This window comes from Dendrobates tinctorius, unplaced genomic scaffold (assembly GCF_039654945.1).
Source record: "Dendrobates tinctorius isolate UK_male_01 unplaced genomic scaffold, ASM3965494v1 ptg000366l, whole genome shotgun sequence".
In the NCBI taxonomy this organism is placed as follows: Eukaryota; Metazoa; Chordata; class Amphibia; order Anura; family Dendrobatidae; genus Dendrobates; species Dendrobates tinctorius.
In genome coordinates, this window is record NW_027362032.1 from 2,340,156 (window position 1) to 2,356,329 (window position 16,174).

At 41.7% G+C, this 16,174-nt stretch overlaps 1 protein-coding gene across 1 annotated transcript in view; it reads left to right on the plus strand.

The window, feature by feature from the left end:
• The window catches only part of LOC141075638 (uncharacterized), a 28,730-nt gene extending 24,214 nt beyond the window's left edge, over nt 1-4,516 (plus strand). The window contains exons 5-7 of the mRNA XM_073562747.1: nt 2,290-2,431; nt 2,516-2,660; nt 3,226-4,516. The gene's annotated coding sequence lies outside the window, so the exon portion shown is untranslated. The remainder of the gene's footprint in view (nt 1-2,289; nt 2,432-2,515; nt 2,661-3,225) is intronic.
• The last annotated feature ends 11,658 nt before the right edge of the window (nt 4,517-16,174 follow it).

Here is a 16,174-nt window from a genome sequence, read left to right on the forward strand (position 1 = left end):
CATATATCCATCATACATATCCTCCATCCCATAGTCCCGTGTCCATATACCCATCATACATATCCTCCATCCCATAGTCCCGTGCCCATATACATATCCACCATCCCATAGTCCCGTGCCCATATACCCATCATACACATCCTCCATCCCATAGTCCCGTGTCCATATACCCATCACACATCCTCCATCCCATAGTCCCATGCCCATATACCCATCATACATATCCTCCATCCCTTAGTCCCGTGCCCATATACCCATCATACATATCCGACATCCCATAGTCCCATGCCCATATACCCGTCATACATATCCTCCATCCCATAGTCCAGTGCCCATATACCCATCACACACCCTCCATCCCATAGTCCCGTGCCCATATACCCATCATACATATCCTCCATCCCATAGTCCAGTGCCCATATAACCATCATACATATCCGCCATCCCATAGTCCAGTGCCCATATACCCATCACACATCCTCCATCCCATAGTCCCGTGCCCATATAACCATAATACATATCCTCCATCCCATAGTCCCATGACCATATACCCATCACACATCCTCCATCCCATAGTCCCATGCCCATATACCCATCATACATATCCTCCATCCCATAGTCCAGTGCCCATATACCCATCATACATATCCTCCATCCCATAGTCCCGTGCCCATATACCCATCATACATATCCGCCATCCCATAGTCCCATGCCCATATACCCATCATACATATCCTCCATCCCATAGTCCAGTGCCCATATAACCATCATACATATCCTCCATCCTATAGTCCAGTGCCCATATACCCATCACACATCCTCCATCCCATAGTCCCGTGCCCATATAACCATCATACATATCCTCCATCCCATAGTCCCATGACCATATACCCATCACACATCCTCCATCCCATAGTCCCATGCCCATATACCCATCATACATATCCTCCATCCCATAGTCCAGTGCCCATATACCCATCATACATATCTTCCATCCCATAGTCCCATGCCCATATACCCATCATACATATCCGCCATCCCATAGTCCCATGCCCATATACCCATCATACATATCCTCCATCCCATAGTCCTGTGCCCATATACCTATCATACATATCCGCCATCTCATAGTCCCGTGCCCATACACCCATCATACATATCCGCCATCTCATAGTCCCGTGCCCATACACCCATCACACATCCTCCATCCCATAGTCCCGTGCCCATATACCCATCATACATATCCGCCATCCCATAGTCCCATGCCCATATACCCATCATACATATCCTCCATCCCATAGTCCTGTGCCCATGTAACCATCATACATATCCGCCATCCCATAGTCCCATGCCCATATACCCATCATACATATCCGCCATCTCATAGTCCCGTGCCCATACACCCATCACACATCCTCCATCCCATAGTCCCGTGCCCATATACATATCCTCCATCCCATAGTCCCGTGCCCATATACATATCCGCCATCCCATAGTCCTGTATTATTTTTCCTCCATGTGACCTGTGATAAACAAAACAAATGCGCCTTTATGCGCCAAATACACGCAGTAGCATGGATGGCCATGTGTACTTCTGCTTTTGAAATAGCATGCATGAACATGGCTATAGAATGGTATAAACTCATGCATCTAGAACCCAAAATGGAAAAGCGTATGCAGCATTATTATATATTCTATTGCGCATGAACCCCAGCGATACAAGGCGCTAGTGTGAAAATAGCCTTAGGCATGTGCGTAGGGTTATGTATATTGTTAGGCCTATTATAATGTTGATGGTTATGTTTAGGACTAGGAATTGGGGTGGTGTTAGGGAAAGCGTAGGCCAAGGTTTACCCTTGGCGTATGCCTTGTTAGGCCAGGGGACATGAAGAGGGTGTGGGGTTTGGCATTGTGTTAGGCCTAGGGTCATGTCGAGGACGGTTGGTTATAATGTGAGGAAAAAGGGATAGCCCAAGGCTTCACGTATAGTGACATAAGATGAGAATTGAAACATGCTTCTTGCTCTGAATCCCAGCTCATTTGCGTTCAAATGGTTACACGTGGTTCGAGTGGTGACGGACATTATGTTGAAAGAGCCGTATAGGGTTGCTTTTGGTTTTTTGGGTGAAGGTCTAGCAGGATTCAAACATATCGACATTGGTTTGGTGTGTGAGTTTCAGTGTGGATATATCTCTACATGTGTTGACCAAATTATAGAGACAAAACAGACTTTTTGCTTTTAAATTCTTTTTAAATAACAGTTATTAACATGGATTATTCATTTTTTAGATAGAGAAACATCCTGAAGTGTGGGACCGTGCCAGTGCGGCATACAAGGGATCCTACAATAAAAGGGATGCTTGGCCAGCAATTGTCACCGAAATATATCCGCGGTGGCCGGACCTTCCAAGAGCGGGACAAAAACAGATTAGTAAGTTTGTGTTATGAGTTCTATTTAAAATTTGGCCTGTAATTTGTGAAAACACATTAATGTTTTTCTTTGATTTTATTGCAGTGGATGATGTGAAAAATCGATGGCGCTCAATAACGGACAGGCTGGTCAAGTCAATGAAGACACCAAGTGGAAGTTCACCTCCTAGAAAGAAGGTTCCATATGCTGATCAGCTGCAGTTCATTTTAACCAGCAGGAATGTGCGGAGGTAATTAGCGCTTTGATTACTGGGGTAGTGTCTGGCTAACGTCACGATAATTGGATGACGACTGGACATTGTTTGATATTCGGGATAGTATGCTGTTATGTTTGTGAGATGTGACGATGTTTAATAATTTTATTATTAAACATATTGCATATCAATATTAATTCTGGATCCACATATAACGCAACATACACTTCAAGAGGTGAACATAACATGCTCCATACCAAAAATAGGCCATATATTTCAGCACAAAGTTTAAAAATGGCCCCATAAGATGGTAAAGATAATAATATGCCCCATGTAATGATCCTTGTTATGGCTCCATAACATGCTCCATAGATTATTCCCCAATATGCTAGGCCATAGACTATGTCCCCATATGCTGCAAACTATGTTAGATCACTTTTTTATAAGCCGAGAGGTGGACTTTAAGCTCAAAAAAATTTCCATAAAATCTCATGTCATACCCGAGTTCAGCTTTTTACATATTATATATATTTTATTTTTACCTAGTTATAAACTTTGACTTTTTAGTTTTGGTATAATTTTGTGTTTCTTCCTTCAACAGAATGGATGGAAATATAAGTTCCGGCCCGTCAACAGCCCCTGGACAGAAAAGCCCGGAAACTGGTCTGGCCGAGGAGGTCCAGGACTTTGACATGTCTTCCTCTCCAGCTCCTCAGGATGACAGGCCCTCTTCAGTGATATCCTCCATGGCAGCTGAAGCAGCTGGTTGTGATTCTTTATTGGACACCAGTGTGTCCTCTGACGGGACTTTGGCGTCTGCTGCTCCTGCACCTGTCACTACCAGTAGCTCAGCTGGTGGTGTGTCAAGGCGCACTTGGATGCGGGCAGGTTCTGGTCATTCCGTGGCATCGACTAGGGCGGCAACAAAAAAAGGGACAACAACTGAGACTGAGTGCAATTGAACTCACTAGCCGAACCCTCAGTCTTATTGATAATGTAAGACATCAGGATGACATAGACACTTTTGGTTTAAACATAGCCAGCCGCCTGAGGTCCATGCCACGGGACTGACGGAATCTTATAATGTCTGCTGTAAATGTACTTATAATGTCTGTTGACACACCATCAAATCTACCACCGGCAAATGACATAATCAGTGGGATTATGAACCTTTTTAATCCCCGCTGTGTGCCTCCACCACCACCTGCATCAACTGCTTCGCAGCGGTTTGGTCAGGTGCCATCCTTACGTCCTGACCATCCTGATTCATTTGTTTTTGGCCACCAAAATTCATCACAAAGTAGTGGTCAACATGGAAACTCTCCAATGAGTCAGGTGTTGTCTCAAAACTTATATCCATCGTATAGCTATGATCCAGACTATCATCAATTTTGAGGTTTGGTTAATCACCGACCAAGTTGTCTGGTCAAAAAAACCCCGTTGCCACCAGACAACTTGCCTGTCCTGTTGACAGGATAAAATTTATTCCGACAATGTTTGTCGTTCATTTGAAGTATGTTTCATACAGTGTTTTTATATGTGCTTTCGACACTTTAGATACCAGCCAAGTTGTCTGGTCAAAAAACCTCCGTAGCCACCAGACACCTTGCCTGTCCTGTTGACAGGGTAAAATTTATTCCGACAATGTTTGTCGTTCATTTGAAGTATGTTTCATACAGTGTTTTTATATGTGCTTTCGACACTTTAGATACCAGCCAAGTTGTCTGGTCAAAAAACCTCCGTAGCCACCAGACACCTTGCCTGTCCTGTTGACAGGGTAAAATTTATTCCGACAATGTTTGCCGTTCTGTTGAAGTATGTTTCATACAGTGTTTTTATATGTGTTTTTCACAATTTAGATACTGTTTATATAAAAAAAAACAGTTTCAAGACTCAGTGTGTGTGTGAATATTTTTTGGTGCCAAAGACTAAACACACTGTAATCAATGTAAAAAACAGAAACAGATAAACATTGCTCACTACACGCTGCCTCTTCACCACTATTGGAGCTCCCAGCTCAACCAACCAATGTGCTGCTGTGACACCCCAAACAACTGCCTCCTTTGTGTACTGTAGTGATATTTGGTATGTTACCTTTTGGAAAGTACCGCACCATGGGCTATATGTTAAAAATTTTAACAAATAATAGTAGATATGTTGTGAAAATTGAGTGTAGTGGGTAATGGTGGTGTGTAAAGAATAGATGTTCGCAGAGACCCGATTTATTGTTGACCAGCCAAAAAATTTACTAATTTTTAGCATTTTGTCCAAAAGTTTTTATCAGCACGCTACTTGCTTGCTTGGGATTACCTATCATTTCTTCTCAGCTGTTCAGGCTGCTCAACACCGACACTGGAGTATTGCCAGTGCACGGCACCTTCAGGACTCATGAAGTAGTCAGTGAATGTTTCTCGCACACGCACACCCGAGTTTGAAAGCCTTCCCTGACCCGAGGTTTCAACTGCAACTAATTCAGACAGCTGTGACTCCTCATCTACCTCTGTTCTGTATTCTCGAAGGTAGTTGTGGAGTACACAGCATGCCTTAATTACAGTGTCAACAGTGTCAGTCTCTAACTGGATGGCAGTGTGAAAGATCCGCCACTGACTACACAGGATCCCAAAGGTGCATTCCACATATCTTCGTGCACGGCTCAGCCGATAATTAAAAATCCTCCGCCGGTCATCCAGTGTCCTTCGTGGGTATGGGCGCAGCAGGTTGATCTTTAAGGGAAACGCCTCATCCGATACCATCACAAAGGGCACTGGAAGTGTGGAACCCGGCAAAGGTCTTGGGGGTGGAAGCGTTCTGCCACCTTGAAGAATTTGCATTCCGATCAGAGATGATCGCAACACCCGAGAATCCCCAGTACTACCATAGGCACCAACGTCGATGACAACAAATTTGTAATGTGCATCAGCCACCGCCATCAGAACCACTGAGTACTTCTAATAATTAAAGAAGCGTGATCCTGATCGTGGTGGCTTCAGCACTCTCACATGTTTACCGTCAACTGCACCTATGCAGTTTGGGAAATTGGCCACAGACTGAAAGCCAGCTGCGACCTGCAGCCAAGTCTCCTCGGTCGGCGATGGCATGACGATGGGCTGCAACTTCTGCCAGATGACGGCACATGTACACCTCACAATTTGAGAGATGGTGGATTTACCAACCCTAAATTGTAGGTGCAGTGATGTGTAGCTCTCTCCTGTGGCCAAAAACCTGTAAAAAAGGAAAGGAAAATGTAAGTAAAGCATCGAAATACAAATAAAGGATAATATGCATGCAGGACGTTATTGGAATGGCCTTTTCGCTATGTATCACTTCTACCTGTCCTTTACCCGTGGAAGCGAGTTTAATCGAGTAGAAACACCTGTTGTCCAGCACCTCCCTCCCCTAGCATTCCTCTAACGTCCTGCATGTCTACATATGTATTGATGAAATACATGTAAAATAAAGACACTCTATTTTTCCCCTGTAGTGTGTAGTGCTGTTTTTATTTTTTTGCCACTTTGAAACCTTCCTTGGTTTGGATGCAAGCACCTCGATGTTTTAACCGAAAAGTAGACGGCAATACTTCAGATACATTGCCATGTCTGAATTTTTTTTTAATTTTTTGTTTTGGGAAAATCTTTTGCCTTCATTTGCTTGATGTTTGATGGGATCTTTAGAGGGGTTATGTGAAAAAAAATTACGGCAAGGTGATGAGCAGCCTTTCCTCAGCAGAGATGGGTCTTCGCATGACTGTTTCTTGATAATTTAACTCGGGTGAAAGAAGGTCGAGTAGGCGATCAAATGCTGGTATTGTCAGCCAGCAGAAGTGGACACATTTCTCAGGATACCTGAAACAAGAATAAAAAAAAAAATTAACACAGGTAAAGTATTGAACATGATTACAATAAACAACAAAACAAATTTAAACAAAATTTGTTGCTCACTGAGTCACAAAGAACATAATTTGCCCTACTATATCTTACTTCCTTAAATCCTGGTAAAGAAGATTGAAGTGGCCCTTGTCCACACGCTCTTGAAGAATTGGGTGCACCCACATTCTTTTGGAAGCTGTACTCCTCTTCCTCGTACGACATCGCTCCTATGGGATAATTAAATATGAGTCCCAAATACATCAAAATAATAAACCATTAAGAAATATGCGGACATTATGTTACGGTACTGTAACATTAGCATTATTTCTGAAGCCGCATTGTGTGACCAAAAATCCTATGTAATATAAAGCTAGTTGCGCGCGCTTGCATTTATGCGCCCTAGCAATCGAGTGGTAAAATATAGTATGTACAAATCTGTACGCAAAGATTGCATGCACACCGTAACGCAATCAAACACATGTTCATGCGAACGCTGATTTTCCATTGACCATTGTGCTTTACTTTGTAAAATTCAAACATAAAACCTTGGCCATTTTTGTTTTAAAGTCTTTTGTCAGACACAAAACTATGAGCAATGCAGGCCTAAGGCTCGGTTAACATGGCGTTAAAGCAAACATTTTGTATGCAGTACAGCAGATGTCATTATTGTCATCATTATTAACGCAGCGATTGCGCAAAAATATGGTAGTGCCCAGGTAACATGCACTACCTAGCATTTGCACATGCAACAAGTGTGTTCACCAACGCAACCAAAAAATGGCAAGCAGCGTTCAAGGGTGCATCATTAACGCCTGCTTGATAGCACATTGCGATGTGGACATGCCTTATGATGCATTATTTTCATTGCCGGCAATGGTGGACTCATCAGAAAATTGTCCCCTAACGCAATGTGAACCCTGTCAATGCACACAAAAGACACATGTGCATAAATGCACATTAAACACAGGACAATCCAAGACCATGTGCACGCCATGCATGCGCATAGACGCGCACAATGAGATGATGCAAAAAACGATAGATGCTGTGTCCAGCATTACCTGCTCGTGGTGGTGCAGCAAAATCAATGTTGTAAGATGCAAAATAAGCATCAGTTCTGGGCTCAAACACAGGCTCTGCAATGGACGCATCTTCACTGTCTTGCCATTTGCAAAAAAAACATGGAGAATAGAGGTTGTAACAGGAAATGACTTCATAAACTTTTTTTTTCTTTTTTCAATTAACTTTGTGTGAATGTAAAAACGCTTGCAAACCGCATAAAAACCCGCATAGAAAACCACATGAAAAACGCACATCAAACGCTTTAAAAACCGCAAAAAAAATGCATGCGGCTTCTGGGAGCGGTGACATGCGATTTTTGTCAGGAAAATTCTGCTTAAAATATGCAACGTGTGCACTTAGCCTAAGAGGAACAACTTTTGCCACAACTCAGTTTACTCCTTTTGAACTGATGACAGGAAGAAAAATGCCATTGATTTTTCCTCATGAACCATTTTTGTCCACACCACAAAAAGATGCTGTTGCAAGGTCCAAATGGTTGCAATTGTTGCAGGATAACTTGAAAACGATTCTTCCACATGCTGCATCAAGAATGCAGAGAATGGAGCCACCATACGTATCCAAATTCAAGAAAGGGGCTCTAGTGATGATTAAAACTTTCAGGAAGAATGGACCTTGGGAAAGTAATTGGGAAGGTCCCTTTGAAATTATCGAAACCATGGGTCAAGTGATGATTCTTGTGCAACGAGCATCTAAGGTGGTTAAAAATACCCGCAGACAACAAAAATTGTGGGTACATGTTGATCAATGCAAACTGTATATTGCAAAATAATGATACTGCATTTCTTTTAGGAAGGAATGGATTCCAATAAGAACTGGAATACGAAACTCCACGTCCTTGATGGAAGAGATTCAGCACCAATCCTTCAGAAGAAGACATTTCCCAGGAAAAGCTACTATCTGATGGGAATCACATTTCTGCTACTTTGTACTATTTCAACTGTGATCTACGCTGAAGATATTTCACACCATGGAACAAATACTAGTGAAGTGAAGGAACTTTTCAAAGGAACTTAACATCCAAGGAAACCAAGAGGAACGAATCTACAAAGCTTAATAGATGAGGACATACCGGACGATTCAGTAGATATTACTGGAAACATTTGCATGGGTTATGGTGCAAAATGCTGTATTGAGCTACACTTCATACATGACACTGACATAATATTACATGCAGCCACAGGACCTAAGACGAAGCTCACACAGTTACAAGGAGATTATATACACAATAATAAGACAGGCACATGGGAATGTAGTCCTACAGATGTGTTATTCTGGAATATAGAGATAAGAGGTGAAGAGAAAGCTGTGTGGTCAGGCGATATTACAAATGATATGATCGCAAAAGGGAAATTTGGAACATCCAAAACAGATGCTTGGTTAAAGACACAACTTTTTGGGAAAGTTTTGGACCCTTCATTTCTTTCTATTAACGAAGGAGATGAGGATTGGGTAAAAACATGGAACTTTCAGATAACCAGAGAACCAGTACAAGTACAGGTATCTGTAGTTTTTACAGCATCAAATACTATAGCTCCAGAAGTAAGGGTTACACCACAAGCAGTATATAGTCAAGAAAATATGTCTCCTTTATTACTAAAATGCAGCACGAGGTTAGAGCTACCTTCAGAATCTCTGTTATCATGGACCAAAGATAAATCATTTTTGGGAAGTTTTTCAAATGGTCCAACAAATGTTATCCACAGAGGTCAATCCAGTAATGTGAGATGGTTGGATAAGGATTTTATTTTTTCTGTAGATAATCCATCTCCTAAAGATTCTGGACTTTACCAATGTTGTAACGAAAAATAACTACAAACAATGAAAAGGTGTAAATGTAAATATATGGTCAGCAGTAGATAATGTATGCACACAGACAAGATTTCAACCATCTACTCCTTTCCAAATCAATCAGTTCCAAACTAAACCTCTGTTATGAGATGGAGTGTTTCTGACCATGGTATGGACCTTTAACATGTCTAACTGGAAAATCTCTTCTAGATATCCCCAGTGTCAGTCACATCTCACTAACATGGAGATGGGAATAGAACAATGGTTTGGGAAAAGAACTTCAACACAGGTTAGAAGTAAGAGGGGAGTGTTAGAAGGTATTTTGGGGGGATTAGGAACAGTAGGAAGTTTAATTAACACTATGGACATTCATACACTTAAATCAGATCTGGAAAATATTGGGTATATTGGAGGAAAAGGGGTAAAGATTCAGAAAAGCTTGAATCAAGTCCTTGAAAAGATGGTTTTGAACACTGCTGCTGTATTGGGATCTTCTGTATCACATCTACAAGATGCTACTTTAGCTTTAATGGAAAGTGAACAGGAATCTCAAGTGGCCAAAACATGTCTAGAAATTCAGATTGAATATTCCACCAATCTGACAATGATTGCACAAGCCTTACAAAGTGGAATTACACCTCTAGGACTAATGAGAGATTTGCCTATAGAATATAACTTTGCGTTAAACCATACAGATTTGTGGGTAAATAAGTGGATAGAATGTGAACAGAACATTTGTGTAGGAACATCACTGATCCCAGTGTCAGGAAGAGAAGAAACCCTGGTTCCTATAAGTGTTCTGGGACTTCCTGTCAGTCCTACACAATTGCTATATTATCAATTACACTACACAGAGTTTGCATTTGATGGTATCAACACTGAACAATTAGACATTTCGTCATGCTTAAATTTTGTTTCCAAGGTAATGTGTCTACCTGGACAGGATAAAGTCATTTATCATTCATGTTTCCATAATCATACCTCATGTCATGCCAGAGTTGAGACTGTCCACACGATACATGACCCGGTGACACCAGTAAGCGCTAACAGGATTTGTTTCCAAGTCATGTCAGGAAGAGAAGTGGTTTCTGCATTCTTCTCATCTTGTGTACATGCCGAAAATCTGACAATGGGTTTATATTGTATTGAGGGAAATGTTAAAGCTCTCACAAAGAAGGAAGGAAGTACAGGTAGTCCTCGACTTATGACGTTGATCCGTTCTTACGCGGCGTCGTAAACCGAATTTCAACATAAGTCAGACCATACGTTCATACAGTACTGTACCATAGTAACAGTACAGTACTGCAAACACTTAGCCTATCCTAACACAGTACCTTACATAATTATCAATAAACATAGGTACAGTAAAATATTGTGCAGTACAGTACGTTTAATGAAATACTGTACTGTAAGTGCTGTAACAGTAATCAACAGTGTACAGTACTGTAATAAACAAAAATAGCATTGGGAGGAAGCTGCAGAAGGTGCTGGAGGTACAGGATCTGTTGCAGGATCTATTGCAGGCCTCTCTACCTTCTTGAAGTACTGCTGCAGGTTAGTTTGGAAGGAGACCATCTTCTTCTCCAGGATCTCCTTGTAACACCTAAGGGAATCCATGACTCCTCTGGCAACCCTAGTGTACCTTTCCATGTTGGGATCCTCAGCCTCAAACCTTGACAACCCTTCCTCTATCAGGGCAAAACCTCCTGCCAAGCCCTGCCTTGTAAATCTCTTAGGTTCTGGGGTTGGTATGTCTTCCTCTTCCTCTATCATCTGCTTCTCCAGTTGAATAAGGTTCTCAGCAGATAACTCCTCTCCATGAGATGCCAGTAGCTCTGTGACATCCTCCTCCTCCACCTCCAGATTCATTGTCTTACTCATATCAACAACGTTCTTTATGACACTAGTCACTGACTCTTGGACCTCTGTGACATCATTCAAAAACTGGGGACACAGTTTTTTTCCACACACCATTCATACTGGTGTGCTTAACCTCATCCCAGGAATCAGCAATGTTATTCACAGCATCAAGGATGTATGTTTTCCAAAAGTCCTTTAGAGTCAAGTCCTTATTCTTTTCATTTGCTGCTAAAGCATTACCAATGACCCTTCGGAAGTAGTAGGCCTTGAATGTAGCAATGACTCCTTGGTCCATAGGCTGTATTAGGGCAGTGGTATTAGGTGGAAGATAAACCACCTTGACATTAGGGTTAAAGTCATCCTGATGGGCAGGGTGTCCAGGGGCATTGTCCAGAATTAGCAACACCTTAAAGAGGATATCCTTGGAGGTACAATACCGCTCCATGCCTGGCACAAAATGGTTGGTGAACCAGTCATCAAACACTGCAAGTGTCACCCATGCCTTCCTATTAGACTTCCAGATGACTGGTAGTTGACCCTTCAAAATGCCCTTGAGTGCCCTTGGATTCTCAGCCTGATACACCAGCATGGGCTTCAGTTTGTAGTCGCCAACAGCATTGCCCCCAAGAAGCAAAGTCAGTCTCTCCTTGCCGACTTTATGACCTGGTGCTGACTTCTCCTCCTTGGTGATGTACGTACGGTTAGGCAAACGTTTCCAAAACAAGCCTGTCTCATCCACGTTGAACACTTGTTGAGCACAGTAACCACCCTCCTCAATTATCTCAGCCAATGCTTTAGGAAACTCAGTTGCTGCTTTCTCATCAGCACTAGCAGCTTCACCTTGCACTTTAATGTTATGGAAATTGGCACGATCCTTAAACCTCAAAAACCAACGCCTACTCGCCACAAATTCTTCACTTTCACTTCCTTCCCCCATTTCTCTTTTCAACGCCTCAAACAGTCGCCTAGCCTTCTCCTGAATAACCATAGCTCACAGGGATACGGCGTTGATTTTGGTCTTCCAACCAAAGCACCAATAATCTTTCCATCTCAAGAATAAGCCCACTACGCTGCTTTGTTATCACTGTCGCTTTCATAGGAGCAGATCCTTTCACATGTTCAAGGATTCAATCTTTATCCTTGATAATCGTAGCGACAGTCGAACGACTAAGTCCTAATGACCTGACAATTTCTGTTGGTGTTTCCCCCTTATCAGATCGCCTTATGATATCCACTTTCACCTCCATGGTGATGGCCTTCCTTTTCTTTAATGCACTGGCATCAGAAGAGTCTGGCTTATGTTTGGGAGCCATAATGAAGGGCATTATGGCATGCAGGAGACTCGTCTTCCTCGTGTAACCGGGTACAGTGTGCAGTACTGGACTGTATTCTTCCGCTGCTGCACGTAGTTTGACTTACGACGCAAAACCGCGTAAGTCAGAATAAGGTGTCGTATAAAGCGTCGTAACCACGAAACGACGTAACGCGCGACCGTCGTAAACCGAGGACTAACTGTATACTACATCAATAGGCTCAAGAAATCTGAAAATCCTTCCGATCCAGTTCAATTTGTCACAAGTCAATAAATTTCCTTGGGATTTGTGGACAAATGAGATAAAGAAAGACAAGGGTTTATTAAATCTGCTGACAAAACAAATAAAAGAAGCTGAAATTGTATTCAGACATGAGCAAGGTAATTTACATGATATTGACCATGAATGGACGAGTATGTCAGGGTCATCTTGGTGGAGGAATTTAGGAAAATCCATAGCGAGTTGGTCACAGTCTTCAGCGAAAATGGCAGCAGGGAATGTATCATCTAATCCGATTGTTATCATATTTATTATAGTTTTGTTGTGTATAATATATCAAATAGTTATTATGTGTAAAATTAAGAGAATTTATAAGAATATAAAGATAGAAATGAAAAAGGAAGAGGATATTTTAAGAGAGATGTTAAAATGAAAAAATATAAACTCTCTGACGTAATTTTTGTTTTATACAATAGGTTTGAGAATTCAGATGACATTCAGGGCAGATGGTGACACAAGGTTTTCAGAATAAAGAATGAATGTGATACGAATGGTGAGAGAATGAGTTTAGGATTATGATATTTCTAAAAATCATAATCAGGGGGGACTGTAAAATATCAGTATTTCTATAATAAAAAATAGTATAGATTACTTCACATATGCAGAGTCTAACTAGCTAGCAGAAACCCTGGTCAGTGGATGAGTGAGCTAGTCTGAGGATTTTGGCTGATACATCTGTTCCCTGCTTGTCAAACCTATAGGTCACTTGTCAGAACTGTCAGTATGTGACTATTTAGAGATAATGAATGGTTCTCCATAGGCTTAAGTTTCTAAAGGCCCTTTTACATTTAGCGATGCACCAGCGATCCGACCAGCGATACCGACCCGGTCAGGATCGTTGGTGCATCGCTAAATGATCGTTAGTGAGCTTTCACACAGAAAGATCTCACAGCGATGCAGCAGCGATGCAGCGCACGATACTCACCTTTCACACACAGCGATCCAGACGTCCTCCCGCCCGCGTCCAGTGTCGCTCGTCTCACACAGCAGGAAGCCCAGCAGAAAGCAGACAACGAGAAATGGAGCCGCCCGATCTCGTGCGATCAGCAATGGACAGCGGGGGAGCCGGTCGGAGGTAAGTATCACACATAGCGATATCGCTAGCGATATCGCTATAACATCACAAAATCGGTGATGTTTTAGCGATATTGCTAGCGATATCGCTATGTGTAAAACCCCATTTAGGCTAAGGTAATGCATAGCTAATTATATGCATATTGCAAAAAATAACTATATGTGTATTCCATAAGCTTCTAATATGGAAGAGGCTACGAATATAGCGGCAAATCACTGTATGTGGTTATAGGACAGACACTAATGCAAGTCTATGGGTCAAAATAGTATAAAAGCCAGCCTAACTCTTGTTCAGGAGATCTCTCATAGCTGGAGACTCTCAAATACACGGACCAGCTGCTCAACTCAAGGCCATATGTAAGAATCATAGAATCGTAGAGTTGGAAGGGACCTCCTGGGCCATCTGGTCCAACCCCCTGCTCAAAGCAGGATTCGATAAATCATCCCAGTCAGATGTCTGTCCAGCCTCTGTTTGAAGACTTCCATTGAAGGAGAACTCACCACTTCTCGTGGCAGCTTGTTCCACTCATTGATCACTTTAACTGTCAAAAAGTTTTTTCTAATATCTAATCTGTCTCCTCCCATTCAGTTTCATCCCATTGCTTCTAGTCTTTCCTTTTGCAAATGAGAATAAAGTTGATCCTTCTACAATGTGACAGCCCTTTAGATATTTGTAGACAGCTATTAAGTCTCCTCTCAGTCTTCTCTTTTGCAAACTAAACATTCCCAAATCCTGCAACCTTTCCTCATAAGACAGGGTTTGCAGACCGGTCACCATTCTGGTCGCTCTTTTCTGAACTTGCTCCAGTTTGTTGATGTCTTTTTTAAAATGTGGTGCCCAAAACTGGACACAATATTCCAGATGAGGTCTGACCAAAGAGGAGTAGAGGGAAATAATGACTTCACGTGATCTAGACTGTATGCTTCTGTTAATACATCCTAGAATTGCATTTGCCTTTTTTGCTGCTGCATCACACTGTTGACTCATATTCAGTCTGTGATCTATTAGTATACCCAAGTCTTTTTCACATGTGCTGTTGCTTAGCCCTATTCCTCCCATTCTGTATATGCTTTTTTCATTTTTATTGCCCAGATGTAGTACTTTGCATTTTTCCCTGTTAAAAATCATTCTGTTAGTTGCTGCCCACTGCTCCAGTTTATTTATATCTTTTTGAATCCTCTCTCTCTCTTCTCTAGTATTAGCTATCCCACCTAGCTTTGTGTCATCAGCAAATTTAATCAGTTTACCCTCAATTCCTTCATCTAAATCGTTGATAAAGATGTTGAATAATACAGGGCCCAGGACAGAGCCCTGTGGTACCCCACTTGAGACATTCTTCCAACTGGATGTGCAGCCATTTATGACCACTCTTTGGGTCCGATCACTAAGCCAGTTATGAATCCACCTAACAGTTGCCTTGTCCATTCCATACTTAGACATTTTTTCAATAAGGATTGTATGAGATACTTTGTCAAATGCTTTGCTGAAGTCCATCATAGAAGGAAATTAAGTTAGTCTGACATGACTTATTAGTTACAAACCCATGCTGACTCTGTTTAATCACTTCATTCTTATCTAGGTACTGACATACATGTTGTTTAATAATTTGTTCAAAGATCTTTCCTGGTATAGAAGTCAGGCTCACCGGCCTATAGTTGCCTGGGTCCACCTTCTTCCCCTTTTTGAAGATAGGAACAACATTTGCTCTTCTCCAGTCTTCTGGGACTTCTCCTGTGCTCCAAGAATTTTCAAAGATTATGGAGAGGGGTTCTAAAATTTCTTCTGCTATCTCCTTCAGTACTCTGGGGTGTAATTCATCTGGACCTGGAGACTTGAATTCATTTAGGTTAGCTAAGTGTTTCCTCACTATCTTTCTGTTTATAGATATCCCGGATTCTTCTATTCCCTTAATAGGACAGTGAAGAACAGTTGAGGTTACATTTCCTTTCTGAGAGAAAACAGATGCAAAATAGGAATTTAAAAGTTCGGCCTTCTCAACATCCTGTCTTACCATTTCATCATTTTCATCCTGTAAAAATCCTATAGCATCTTTGACTTTTCTTTTACTTTTGACATATCCCCAAAATCCTTTATGATTGCTTTTGACATCTCTTGCAAGCCTCAATTCATTGTCAGCTTTAGATAATCTGATTTGTGCCCTGCAGGTTCTGCAGACAGCATTATATTCTTCTTTAGATATGCCTCCCTCTTTCCATTTTATAAACATTTCTTTCTTCCTTTTTGCATCTGAGGTTTTCTTCAGATAGGTAGCGCCCGTGTATACTCTAT